The sequence below is a fragment of the Sphaeramia orbicularis genome, chromosome 8, assembly GCF_902148855.1.
Source record: "Sphaeramia orbicularis chromosome 8, fSphaOr1.1, whole genome shotgun sequence".
Classification (NCBI taxonomy): Eukaryota; Metazoa; Chordata; class Actinopteri; order Kurtiformes; family Apogonidae; genus Sphaeramia; species Sphaeramia orbicularis.
The window spans coordinates 45,609,255-45,623,202 of NC_043964.1; the positions used below are offsets into that span (position 1 = coordinate 45,609,255).

General features: G+C 37.3%; 1 protein-coding gene across 1 annotated transcript in view; it reads left to right on the top strand.

The window, feature by feature from the left end:
* Nucleotides 1–5,288: 5,288 nt before the first annotated feature.
* Nucleotides 5,289–13,948, top strand: part of tspan34b (tetraspanin 34b) — a 34,655-nt gene continuing 25,995 nt past the window's right edge. The window contains exon 1 of the mRNA XM_030142366.1: nt 5,289–5,519. The gene's annotated coding sequence lies outside the window, so the exon portion shown is untranslated. The remainder of the gene's footprint in view (nt 5,520–13,948) is intronic.

The window sequence follows — 13,948 nt, forward strand, 5'->3', positions numbered from 1 at the left end:
AGTTCTGGTGTTGTGCTTACCTGAGCTGGTACTTGGGGACAAAAAGCCTTGACTGTATCTTTTGCGATTTTCAAATACTTCATTTCCACAACCTGCCAAAATGGCGAGGACCTCAACTTCTTTGTCATTACTTCCATCAAGCGGCAACGTAAGTGTAGAAAAATAAAACATTCATGAACTGAACATGAAAAAATGTAAGATATCATTTGTCATGTGGATGTCTTAAAAGAACACAATTTTGGTTATTCTCGTTGTACCATTTTTTGTGATAAGATGATTCTGGTCATTCATTTTGCTGTCATTAAACTGGTAAATCTCTAGTTACGTCCTTTTAGGGATTCAGTGTATATTATTATGTCAAGTTTTTTTTTCAAGAGAGTAAGCTAATTCCTACAACCAGAAAGAGAGGCAGAAGCAGGGGTAGGGGTCGAGGGAAAAGCAGGACTCCTGCTGGGCTAGGAAGGAGGCCCACAGCAGAGGACAGAATCTCGGCCTTACGGAGACTTTGGCGTGGAAGATCAGTTAATCAAATTTTATTTATATTGTGCCAAATCACAACAAAAGTTATCTCATGACACTTTGCATATAAAGCTGGTTGAAACCAGATTCTCTGGTAGAGTGGTGGTTTGTAGAATAACGCTTTACTATTTCTTTGTTTGTATTTTTTCCACATGCATATAGGCTATAGGCCAGGGGTATTCAATTAAAAATCACTGAGGTCCAGTTCTTAAAATTTCCTCCAAGTAAAAGGTCCAAACCAAAGTCCAACTTGTGTCTTTGAGCCTTCCCCTATATTGACATTTTCACATGGTTTCAATAATATTTATTGTCAATGCAGGAAATGTTTAACAGAGTACACAGTTTGCTTTTTTACTTTAAGTAAAAGTAGTCCCAGGCAAATATGCTGAAGGCCTTTATTTCAGATTAAAGAAAACAGAAACCTAAGAATGGAATAAATAAAAAAGAGCAAACAGAGGTGAACAAGAAAAGCACTCGGAGAGCGCAGACCTCCGCCAAGACAGGTCTGCTCCCCCCCTCCCCAATCACCACCAAAATGTAATAATTTCTTCCTTGTGCAAGTATCAACTTTTCCTGAAAATGAGTTATCTTGCTAACAAACAAGCAAACAAACTCGCAAACACGCATGCACGCACACATGCACGCAAACACACAAGGCAAAGTGATCACAATACCTCCTGGCGGAGGTAATAAGCCTTTTTTTCTCTGCAATTACATGGGTCCCAACCTAAAGAATTGAAGGCCTACACTTCAAGTAAAAAAAGTCAACATCTTCAGAAATCCATAAATAAAAAGTGGCCCTTTTAGGAAATAATGTAAACAGAGCTTTGAACACCCCCTTTTCTCTTTTAATTCTTCTTTTTTTTTTTTTTCTATACTTTTTTGTGTAAAAATCTCACATACACCCAAAGCTGGGCATTATCAGTAACATCTGTAGACTCATCAATGGCCAAACATATATGCATGGTGCACTTTGAATAGCTGCATCAAGCTGTGCCATTACATCATTTGCTTATATTTTGGTTTATCTGGTTGCTGTTGAAGCTGACATCAGGATTTGTTTGATTTTTTCACATATTTCGTCTTTTTGTTTTCCCTCAAATAAAGTCTCCGCAACAGTGTTTAAGCACTCCTTCACAACTGTCCCATAACTAAAAGTTTTTTTAGTTTTGCCCTATAATCTATGATACCTTTAGTGAACATTCGCTTACGCGTTGCTGGGCTGTAAATGTATGCGTGATGAGTCAGGTAGATCTGTCATACTGGGCTTGTAGTTCGGTTACTTTGCTTACCCTCACCTCAGACTTTAGGGGATAACTTTGCTCAAAAGAGCTGTGCTGTGTTTCGTAGTGGAGCTTCACATTGCCACTTTTAATTAATGCCATGTTTGCAGAGTACAGGTGGCACACTGGCTTTGAACTGCTTGCTGGAAGAATAAACATACATTTCTCCATCCACTCATCTAAAAAATCAATGGTTTTCCACATCAACTATCCTTGTTTTGGAGCGAGCCATGCTGTCATCACTGTCTCTTCCTCCCTGTTCTGGTGTGCATGCCATGCAGGGTAAACAAGTGATTTGATTGGCTCATCTGAGTGAAGTCGTATTAACTGGAGTAGCAGTCTATAGCCGCCACCGACATAAAAAGTACTCCATGAAATTGATCCATTCTCATGAATTTATCAGAGCTTGGTCATGAGTCCAGACAGAACCATCACTGGGTCCGAGGTCCTGCTATAGGCTATATAAATAGGCTTGTGGACTACATCACTCATTATTTTGTGTGACTAATTTATGTTGTGCATGCCTAAATTTATGTTTTTTTGTGTATGCCTGTATAAAATTGTTATATTGTTGCAATTCCTGTAGCCTATAAGAGTGTAATAATTATCTTTGTGTAAATAATGACTCAAGTAATTCTTTTAATCTGTTCTCACTGGAGTGCAGTTTTAGTTAATATTGTCTTTGCACAATTGTCAATCAACTTCTAATACTTATAAACTTTTTGCCATAGTAAAAACTAATATCTTTCAATTTAAACTTGGATTTGTCTTTCCACTTTGTATATTTTCAGACAGAAATAAGGGAGATGTGTTACAACTCCTTGACATATGAAATGGTGGACTCAAATGCACGACTCCAAAACTGAAGATTAACAAAAGTATTTTTAACAATGAAAAAGTGATTAACAAAAGCGCTCACAAGGAGGATATATAAAACTACTAACAAGTCTCTTTGATGAGCAAAAAACTCTTACAAAAAAAAAACTTGAAGCACAAAACAGACAAAATGGGAAGAAACCTGGTTGGCTGCTTGATGTGAACATAGTGACGGATTCAGACGAACTGGCACAAGACAAAGGAAGACAGGACTATTTATACATGAGGTAGGGGAACACAGGTGACAACAATCAAGGGTGGGGCTAACAATCACACTGGCAGGAAAACACACAAAGGGAGGAAGTCAGGGTCTGAAACGAGAGGGAAGAGATGTGTACAAAATAAAACAGGAAGTGCAAGACAGGACCAAATGACTAACCCCAACCTTAACCATAACATGATTAACAGATCTGACGAGACATATCAGTATGGAGGAGCTTCTGGAACTGTCAATCTCCATGGTGGACAGACAACTTGGACTCATGTTTGATTTAATGGAGTGGCATCGTCAAAGACAGCGAATCCCTCAGACCACCTACCAGAGATTACCTTGGTGCACCTGTGGCAACTACCAAGAAATGCCCAGTGATTTGGAAAACATATGTTGCAGCCAAGAACCATCCAACTGCATTACTTGGTCAGGGAAACAGGAGGGTGACTCCCAGCTGCTGTGTGACCCAAATCGGAAACAAATTTCCTGACCCCCATGGACAGTACACAGGTTATAAACCTGGAGTATAAAGTGTGTAAATTTTGTATATAGTTTCTTATATTTATATTCAATTGTAGATATATTGTAAGATTTTTTTTTTTTTTAAGTTTTCACATGCTTGTAAATTTTGGGGTATTCATCTTTTAAAACTGTTATGTACTAGTGTTTCAATAGTTGATTCATTTGTCATCCAGTTTAACAATGTATAAAATTTTCAAAAAGGCAAAATGATGCACAATATTAATGTCAATATCAGTGAATGGTCACAGTAAGTAAATATTTATTTACTTATTATTATTTTTATAAGTGCAAATATGTACAAAAATAAAAAAAATTAACATGAGGCAGCCAAATGGTTGATTACTCAAAATCAGTAGTCTGGAGGATAGTTCCTATAAAAGACAAAGAATAGAAATATACACTTATGTAAGTGTCATGCCCCGCATGGAAACTGTCTTGGGTCTCACAGGTTAAACATACAGTGGACACACTTCAGTCAGTCTACAAATAGTCAATACAAACGTTTAAAATGTTGAACTTTCGGGCAGTGAATGGCCTACAGAAGGTAATTATGGAGACAAATAGGTAACACATAGGTCTTGTAAATTACTCAGTTTCATTGCAAACATTTTTACACCTCGCGCTTCCATGGGAACACTTTAAGACACAAGTGACTAAAATTAAATCTTCATTAAGGCAGCCTGTATGTTATAAGAAATTTGAACAAGTTGAAGAAACCACACGCATAGATGAGAAAAATAGGGGAGAACATGAAAACGCTACTCTATCTCCAGCACCAAGTCTTACCATTATCAGACCATGCATTGTAGCATCGAGAGTTACAAAATAACTCAATCCTGAGCACTTTTCGACAGTGTCACCCTGATATAAAGATGTTAGCAACCTTAAAATGAATCATAGCATCACAATACAGATTAAAATACAGTGTGGAATTACTTGTCCTGGAGAAAGCATACAATTTCACTTCTTAGTCTTTTGTCTACCATCAACTTTTTCCATCTGGAATGAGAAACACCGATATTCAGCCAAGTTTTCTGTTGCCGTTGCTCACGAAGTTTAGTAGTTTCATCACGTTTTCTTTTCTTCACAACTTGAGCCACGTATGTGGGGTCCACCATCTTCCACTACTTTCACACAACTGAGCTTACTAGTTTTCAGTGAGACTTTACTCTTATTCAGTGTTTGGATTTCTTCTTCTTCTTTAGTATTGGTGGTTGGCAAGCAACGAATGGTGTGCATTCAATTTATGCTTCCCTTTGATCAGTGGTTACATAGGGGCTATAGTGCCATTCGTTTGTACTGCCAGCTGCCATTACAACCAATGGAGAAGCCTGCCCTGTTCTGTAGGCGGCTACTTTGATTTTTGTCCTCTGTAGGCTTATGCAGGGAAAAAAATAGCATTGATAATGGTGGTGCCCAGCAAGCAGTACCTGCACTATGTATATTTAAATGGGTTTTTGTAGGTTAAATGTAATTGAACAAATTGTTTTTTGGACTGATTTAGCACTATTTTATTCAATTATAATCAATAATTTGATTGATTATTGGAAAGAACACTATATAAAAATCCTACACCCTGTACCTTTAAAAATGGGACCTCCAATGAATAGTAAGGTCTGATGCATGTACTGATTTAGGTCATTAAGAGCTTTGAAGTCACGCAAGAGACATGTATCCCCAGAGAATTGAAAGATACTGCATCTATTTAGCAAAAGCTTTTTGTCAGATTTTTTTTTTTTAATAAAATGTTTGAAATTTGTCTGCTATTAGTCAGAAATGGCCACATTATTTTGTCAAATTTCCTTATTGTCCTTTTTTTTTTTCTTTTAAATGAAGGCACAGTGTAGAAGGTTGGTGTGGCAGCATGCAGGTAATGTGTCCTCCTTCCTTCCCACCCTCCCAGAGGAAGACCAGCCCATCTCCATGGTGATAAGTGCTACTCGGCTGTTTTAGACACTCCTACCTACTCCCTCCCTTCTCTGTACTTATAAACAGCCAGTAGGCTTAGAATAAAAGCCAAACGCTGTAAAAGTCACCCAGAAGTTCTGCTTTTTCACATTCAACAGAGAAAAGGGAGCCACAAGAGTCAAGAGAAACATCAGGAGGAGGTAATTTTCAGAGGAACAAAGAATAATACACTCCTATATCTGTGTTATCTTGCCAGAGTGAAGGTAAAGTGTCTCCATAATACCAAGACAGATTCAGCCTCACAACATATCTTCTGAAAAGGTAAGCCTTAATAAAAACATACGTCATACCTCAACTGTGACTTAGAGTTTATTTATGGCAGCTGCTTCATGTGGATTTGAGACCTGTGGTTATTTTTCTGGTAAAGTCTAGCGCAACATAGGGAGGGATCCATCCAACAAAGATCCTTTGTCTCTTTAGACCTGCCTGCAATTATTCCCCTCAATAGCCCTCTTTGATATTGTCTGTGTTTTCGAGGGATGTTTGATTTGTCATTTGAGACATTTCTAAGGTTTTGTTGATCTGACACAGGCAAGCAAATGTGCTGGTATATTTAACATAAAAACTCTATTGTCACCTCTAAGCCACAGCTTCCTTTCTTTTGCTGACAAGTGTTTGAAGATATCATGCATTTACATTACAGACTGTGAAGCTTTTTATAACTGAAGCAGATATCACTAATCCACACTGGATGCATTTTGTCAGTCGTTGCTGGAGGGTTGTGAGATTTGCATTTGACTTTGGCTTGTTAATAGATCACTCGTCAGTGTCAGGGTTCAAGTCACCAAGCCATGGTTTACCATAAGGAAGTGAGGAAAAAACTCAGAGTTAAGTGGAGGAGTTTAGGAAGTCAAGACAACCACTCACTGGCCCCTGAATTCATGATTAACTTGATGATGATCAGCTTTACTTCGAAAGCTCCAGCAAGTTTAATGAGCCAGCAAACCACTTCCTGTTTTTGCTTATTTGTAATGCTGTCAGACAGGATTGGATAATTAAAAAATAAGGTTGTGATACAAATGTACACATGAATGAAATAATATAAGACCAAGAGCGATGTCACAGTTCTCACCAAACAGCCAGTTTCCATAAACAATATGTTGGTGCTAAGTCATTGTCTTTGGGGATAACAGTCTGTCTGTTTTATCACACAACACAAAGGCCACTGTTCCCCATCTGGGAGGTCAACACACACACACACACACACACACACAGACGCACACACACACACACACACACACACACACACACACCTACACACACACGCACACACACACACACACACACACACACACACACACACCTACGCACACACACACACACACACACACACACACACACACACACACACACACACACATTAAGAAGTGACCATATCTTTTCATAAATTTAAGGTCATTGCAGTGTCTGAAACTTGGTTAGATACAGAAAAAGGCTGCGATGTTGAACTCGAGGGGTACCCCCCATTTACACAAAACAGGAACATTAAAAAAGGTGGGGGGGTCACTCTATATGTTGATTCAGATTTGAGAAGTCATATAATTAAAAAACAGACAACCACCATCGATGGGATCTTGGAATGTGCCACTATTGAAATTGTTACTGAAGGTGGTAAAATATAATTGTAATTTGTGTGTACCTGGCTTGTGCCTTGACACATTTAAATGAGAAAGTAGAGAGTCTATTTAGTAATACAAACAAAGTGCTTATTGTGTGTGGTGATTTCAATATTAATCTGCTAAACCCCCAAAACAATATGAAAACAACAGACTTCATCCCAGCTATGCACAATAATAACTTGTTCCCACTTATTGTCAAACCCAGTAGAATAACAGTTGACACAGCCACACTAATAGACAACATATTCACAAATGTTCTAGGAAGTGAAGTAACAGCTGGGTTACTCATCAATAATATTTGTGACCATCTCCCTGTTTTTGCTGTCTTTCACCAACTCCTTCAAAGGAACCAAAAAATAAAAATACACATTCCTAAATTAATTAGATGCAGGACACCAGAAGCTATTGCTGCCCTCAAAGCTGACCTGAGCACTCAGACATGGAATGAAGTCTATGCCCCAGCTGACCCTGACCTAGCATATGATGCCTTTCTGTCCAATGTAATGACATAATATGATAAACACTGCCCACTACAAAAAAATCTTTCTTATAGGAAGTATAAAACTAGGCAAGATAAGCCGTGGATAACTCCAGGAATAGCTAATGCATGTAAAAATAAAAATCATCTATATAGATTATTTATAAAACATAGAACGAGTGAAGCTGAAAATAGATGTAAAAAAAAATACAAAATAAGTTGGTAAATATAATAAAATTAAATAAGCAGTATTATTATCATAAATTATTAGAGCAAAACAAGGATAATAGCCAAGGGACTTGGAAAGTCCCTTTACATCCAGCTGACTCTGTAAAGCCCTTTGAGATAACCTTGTTGTGATATTGGGCTATACAAATAAAATTGAATTGAAAAATTGAAAATTGAATTGAAAGTATTAAATAGTATAATAAAAAAAGAAGACTGAAACAGTTGGATATCTGACCTATTTTCTTAAAGATAACTTAACTATGAATAAAATTAATGAAATAACAAATGAAATCAATAATTACTTTGCTAACGTGGGACCTACCTTAGCAAATGATATCTCAGAACTGACAGAAACCAATGAGCTGGACTCAAGAACTACTTAAACAAAATCCCAATTCTCTATTCACTAGGAGTGTGAAAGAAAATGAAGTAATTGAAATTGTTAGAACATTTAAGAACAAAAGGTCAAGTGACTGTCATAACTTAGATATGATCCTCATAAAAGATATAAATTGTATTGTTTAACCTTTTACATATATCTGTAATCAGTCTTTCCTCACTGGTATTTTTCCATGTAGTATGAAAACTGCTAAGGTAATTCTCATTTTCAAAAACGGAGACAGACATCAGTTTAATAATTACAGGCCCATTTTTCTTCTGTCACAATTTTCAAAAATTTTGGAAAAATTGTTTGTAGTAAGGATGGACAATTTCATAAATAAAAACAAACTACAGAGCAACCACCAATATGCAAACATATCAACTTCAGTGGCAGTTATGGAGATAGTGGAGGAAATTTAAACAGCAATAGACAATAAAGAATATACTGGAGGTGTTTTTATAGACTTAAGCAAGGCCTTCAACACTATCGACCATTCAGTGTTACTACAGAAAATGGAGAGATATGGTGTCCGGGATATTGCAAACTCCTGGCTGAAAATTTATCTCAGCAACAGAAATCAATATGCAGACATGAATTTAGTTAATTCTGAAAGGAAAATGATAACCCATGGAGTACTGTAAGGCTCTGCATTGGGGCCCAAACTATTTTTTTATGTATATAAATGATGCTTATCAGGTTCTAAAAACCCTTAAATGTATTTTATTTGCTGATGATATAGGCTGGCCTCTATTGCTCCGGCAAAGATTTAAGTCAAATTCTAGATACAGTTGAAAAGGAGCTTGCCATACTAAAAGATTGGTTCGATGTCAATAAATTACCATTAAATCTTAGTAAAACCAAATATATTATTTTTGGTAAAACGAAAAATAAAAAACTAGTTAAAATTAGAATTAAGGAAACTGAAATTGAAAGAGTGTCTGCTGCAACATTTGTAGACATTATAATTGATGACCAGTTAAATTGGAAAAAGCATGTAAACTTACTTAGATCAAAATAGCCAAAAGTATTGCTATAATGTATAAAACCAAAAACCTTCTAAATCAGAAATCTCTCCATATATTGTACAGTTCTCTTGTTCTTACATATCTGAACTACTGTGTAGCGATATGGGGTAACAATTATAAATCAAATATTAATTCTATATTCTTGCTTCAAAAAAAAAAGGCAATTCGACTTGTCAATCAAGCACAGTATTTAGCTCCAACAAATCCCCTATTTATAAAATTAAATGCTCTAAAACTACACGATCTTGTCAACCTTAATACTAGCATATGGTAATAAGACTTAATACCACATGCTCCCCTACAGTCTACAGGAGATGTTTGAGACAAGGCAAAGTAATTACAATTTAAGGGGAACTGAAATCTACAAGAAAATGAAGTGTAGAACAAACATAAAAAGCCAGTGTATCTCTGTCAGAGGGGTACATCTGTGGAATAATCTGGAGCAAAACTTAAAAATATCTTCTTCAATTTGTGCATTTAAAAGGATGTATAAACCCACTATATCAAAATATAGAACATTATCTGAATAAGTGAAAATCTAGTTATAACACAGAAGTATGCATAAAATAAGATATTATTGTAGTTAAATAATCAGAGTGCTCTTAGTCATTCATGTCTATTTTACATATACTGAACATAAATATTAGAACTCACACATGACTCGGGGTTAGGGCTTTGTTTATCTAGGAATTGAAGGGTGCAGGGAGGTGATGAAAAAGAGGAAGAATGCCTCAGTGTGTTTTCAGGAAAGTATTTTTCTACATAAATGATAAGCCAGTGCCATGCAAATAGGAAACTGAACCCCGCTCAAAACAACACAATGAAATGTACATTTGTCATGCCTGCAACTTTTCCTTTTTTGCATCCAAACATGAGAGCACTGGGTTATCATACTCAAAACTGACTCCAGAGTGACTTGAGTGAATTTCATGAGAGTATTTGCAAATAAAAGCATGTGGTCAGCCGAGGCTTTCAAAACGGCCAGAACTCTGGGAAGTGTGTTATGAAAGAAACCTAACATTATGCTTCTGTAGCCTTACTTATTCCACATATTAAATTACAGGGTAACACTTACTTTTCTTATATAATTAAATCTATCATCATCAGGTAGAGCAGTTTATTATTTTCAAAAAGTACAGTGCTGTGCTTTAGCCACCTTTATCTTTGTTGTTTTTACAGGATTCAAATGAGCATACATATTTACTTCTCATTCTCTTTTCTTCAGATACAACAGGAAAATACAGGAAATGTGTGCAAAGGCTGAAAAGACACACAAAAATCTAAACTAAATGTGTTGTAAAGGTTAAAGTCATTATTTATTGTGACCCCTGACCCCATGTCAAGAAGCAACCAGACAGTTAGAAACATCTGACATGTGTTGAATGAAACCTAGTGAAAACACCAGGAAATTAATGCGATAAATCTCATATTGTCTAAACAAAAGGGTTGAGGGAGGTCACACTAAATACAACCACTTTGGTTTATAGAAGCTGTTTTTTCCCCTCAAACTTTCGTTTTTACTGCTGTACATACATCACATATATCTAGATTGGATCTCAGTACAAATGCATCTATGTGGTCATTAGAACTTTATTAAACCAACAAACCTAACATTGACCTGGACTTTTGTGCCACACTGTATATATGTAACATAAAAGTTTGTGTCCTACCTGCCATTGCTTTAGGGGGGGTGGGGGGTGGGGTGAATGTGCTGCTAAGAGTAAACTTGCTGTATTTTATTGTCATGGAGCCTCTGGAGGATTTGATAAATAAAACCGTAATCGTGTACTGGCACCTTGTGTATGTTACAAGTACAAAAATCAAAAGTCTTAGGAATTAGTTTCACCATAAATTCAAATTATTGTCATCTAACTTTTTCTCAATATTGTCAGGTGTGGTTATGCTGGAAATTTATTGTATTATTTATTTCATAAACTACTCATAAAATCCAATGATCCAATGATCATTGGATCATCCAATGATTGGATGATTGGAAACAGCCAATCATTGGATGTTGCCAATCCAATGACTGGCAACATGGTAAGTTGCCATGTTAACAAGTTACCTATCTGCTAGTGCAATCTAAAGTTAAGCAATAGGTAACTTATTAGCATTGGCATTTTTTGCAATACATTTGGCCCTGGAGATGGTGAATCTACACTATTCCCCATAAAGTTGCTTTCAGACACATTCATCATCTTATTCCTATTTATATACTTGGGTAATATATTGTCACAATTATTTCATGAAAAGAGGTAAAAATATTTTATTTCAACTTTCTGGCCAACAGTGTAGTATTAAAAGTAAAAACAACATGATTTGTTAAGGTCTTTACAAATAGTCAAAACAGCAGAATGAGCTGTTTTCAGAACAAGTTTCTAGTATTTTTGAACATTTATTTATTGTGGATATTTAATGAGACACTCAACTTTGATACAGTATTTATTTTGACTCATCAAGCCTAATTCTCCAGAGGTTTTAATAAAGAATATTAAAACCGCAAGCAGTGTTAAGGCCCTCGCCCTCCCGCGCGACCGCCTCCCCACGTGGCTACCGAGGACACAGACAGTGAGAGGACACCGTATCATGGGCTGGATCCGACATTCTGTGAGACAACAGCAGTTTTACACTTCTGAAAATGACAGCTCAATCGCGAGCTCATCACAGCCACGCCCAACATTTGATCAAAAATGTAGGTGATAATTTTTGATCACACGTGTATAGGAGATTTTCACCGAGTTTGGTCCTAATTGGATGTAAACCCTAGGAGGAGATGATGAAAGTATGAGGGGTGGGATTCTGAGAAAAACCTATTCGTTACTATGGCACAGTTTTGATGTTGTCATGGCAGCACGATTGTAAATAGGGGTGTGTCTTCATTGGCTTTTTGGTTCAGTTTGGCATGAGGGATATGTGTGTCAAATTTCTTGTTCCTATGTCAAAATTTTTTTTTACTCCCATTCAAAAACTGTAGGGGGTGTCAGAGAGCCATTTTACGATCAAACTATATGAGTTCCATATCATCGTGTTCAGGTTTTCATTCCGCACAAATGTTACACTGGGTCCAACTCAATCTGACACTCTGTGTGTGAGATATACACAATTTTATACTTCTGAAAATGGCCGCTTCATTGTGAGGTCATCACAGCCACGCCCATCATTTGATCAAAAATGTAAATGGTAACTTTTGATTAAAAATGTGTGTAGGTGATTTTCACCCAGTTTGGTCCAAATTGAATGTAATGTAATGGTGTGTGTACGAAAACTGAACCCAAATGCAGAACCCAGAGACAGATATTAAAGTTCACAGTGTTTATTGTCCCTGGACAACACTGACAGATCAATGAATATGATCGTGAACAAAATCTTGAGGATAATGGACGCTGAGCTCTTCTCCGGGAGGGAACTCAGGACTGAGGATGAGAACCCTCCGTCCGGTTCGGCAGAGCGCGCCGGTACGCTGACTGGGGAGAAGCAGAGGGAGGTCAATGGCGGAAACAGGTCATACATGGGGAAGCAGTCAGACAGACAACAGGACATAGGGATCAGGCTAACTCACGTACCGTAAAAAGACAGGCGAGGAGATCAAAAACCAGGAGATCAGACTGAGGCAGACAAAACCGACAGGGAGAAGGCAGATAGGCAAAAACGAAATGGCAAACCGGGTCAAAAACAGGTAGACAGACAGACTGGATCAAAACGCTGGTAAGTATCTCACGAGGAAAATACGAACTGGCGACTGATCAGGGGAAAAGACAGGACTTAAATACACAGAAGGGAGGGAAGACAACGAGACACAGGTGGAACAAATGAGGGCGGAGTCAGGTAATCAGGAGAAAGGTGAACACAATAGGGGAAAGGAAGTAAAGACACCAGCCAAGACTCATGAGGGGAACTTTACAAAATAAAACAGGAAATAACAGACAACATGAAAGACAGACAAACCCAGACTATCGTCTGGTGGCAGGTTTGACATGAAAACCCTAGGAGGAGATGATGAAAGGATGAGGGGTAGGATTTTAGAGGTTCAAACTTCCACCCAATATGGCCGACTTCCTGTTGGGTTTAGGGTGGGGCCATAATGTAATTTTTTACTTGTCCTACCATGGACTATGTCTGGACCAAGTTTCATGTTTCTACATTAAAATTTTTTTTGGGTGGGTTCCCATCCGCGTAATGTATTTTCATACTTTGAGGGGGCGTGACCAAGCCATTTCACGATATTATGAAAATTCTTCTTGCTAGAAAATTCTACTTTTCCACAGTGTAATTTTCAGTCTGTGAACCATTAGTGGAACACAGAGAGTTTTTCAGAAATTACGTCCTTGTGGCAAAACCCCATTCATTTGAATTGTACGGTTTTGGTGTTGTCATGGCAACACAATTGTAAATAGGGGTGTGTCCTCATTGGCTTTTTGGTTCAGTTTGGCATGAGGGATGTGTGTGTCAAATTTTTTGTTCCTACGTCAAAAATTTTTTTTCACTCCCATTCAAAAACTGTAGGGGGCGTCAGAGAGCCATTTTACGATCCAACTATACAAGTGACCTATCATCGTGTTCAGGTTGTCATTCCACACAAATGTTACATTGGGTCCAACTCAATCTGACACTCTGTGTTCAAGATATACACACTTTTATACTTCTAAAAATGGCCGCTTCGTTGTGAGGTCATCACAGCCACGCTCAACATTTAATCAAAAATGTAAATGGTAACTTTTGATCATACATGTGTGTAGGTGATTTTTACCCAGTTTGGTCCAAATTGGATGTAAACCCTAGGAGGAGATGATTAAAGTATGAGGGGTGGGATTTTACAGGTCTACACTTCCATCCAATA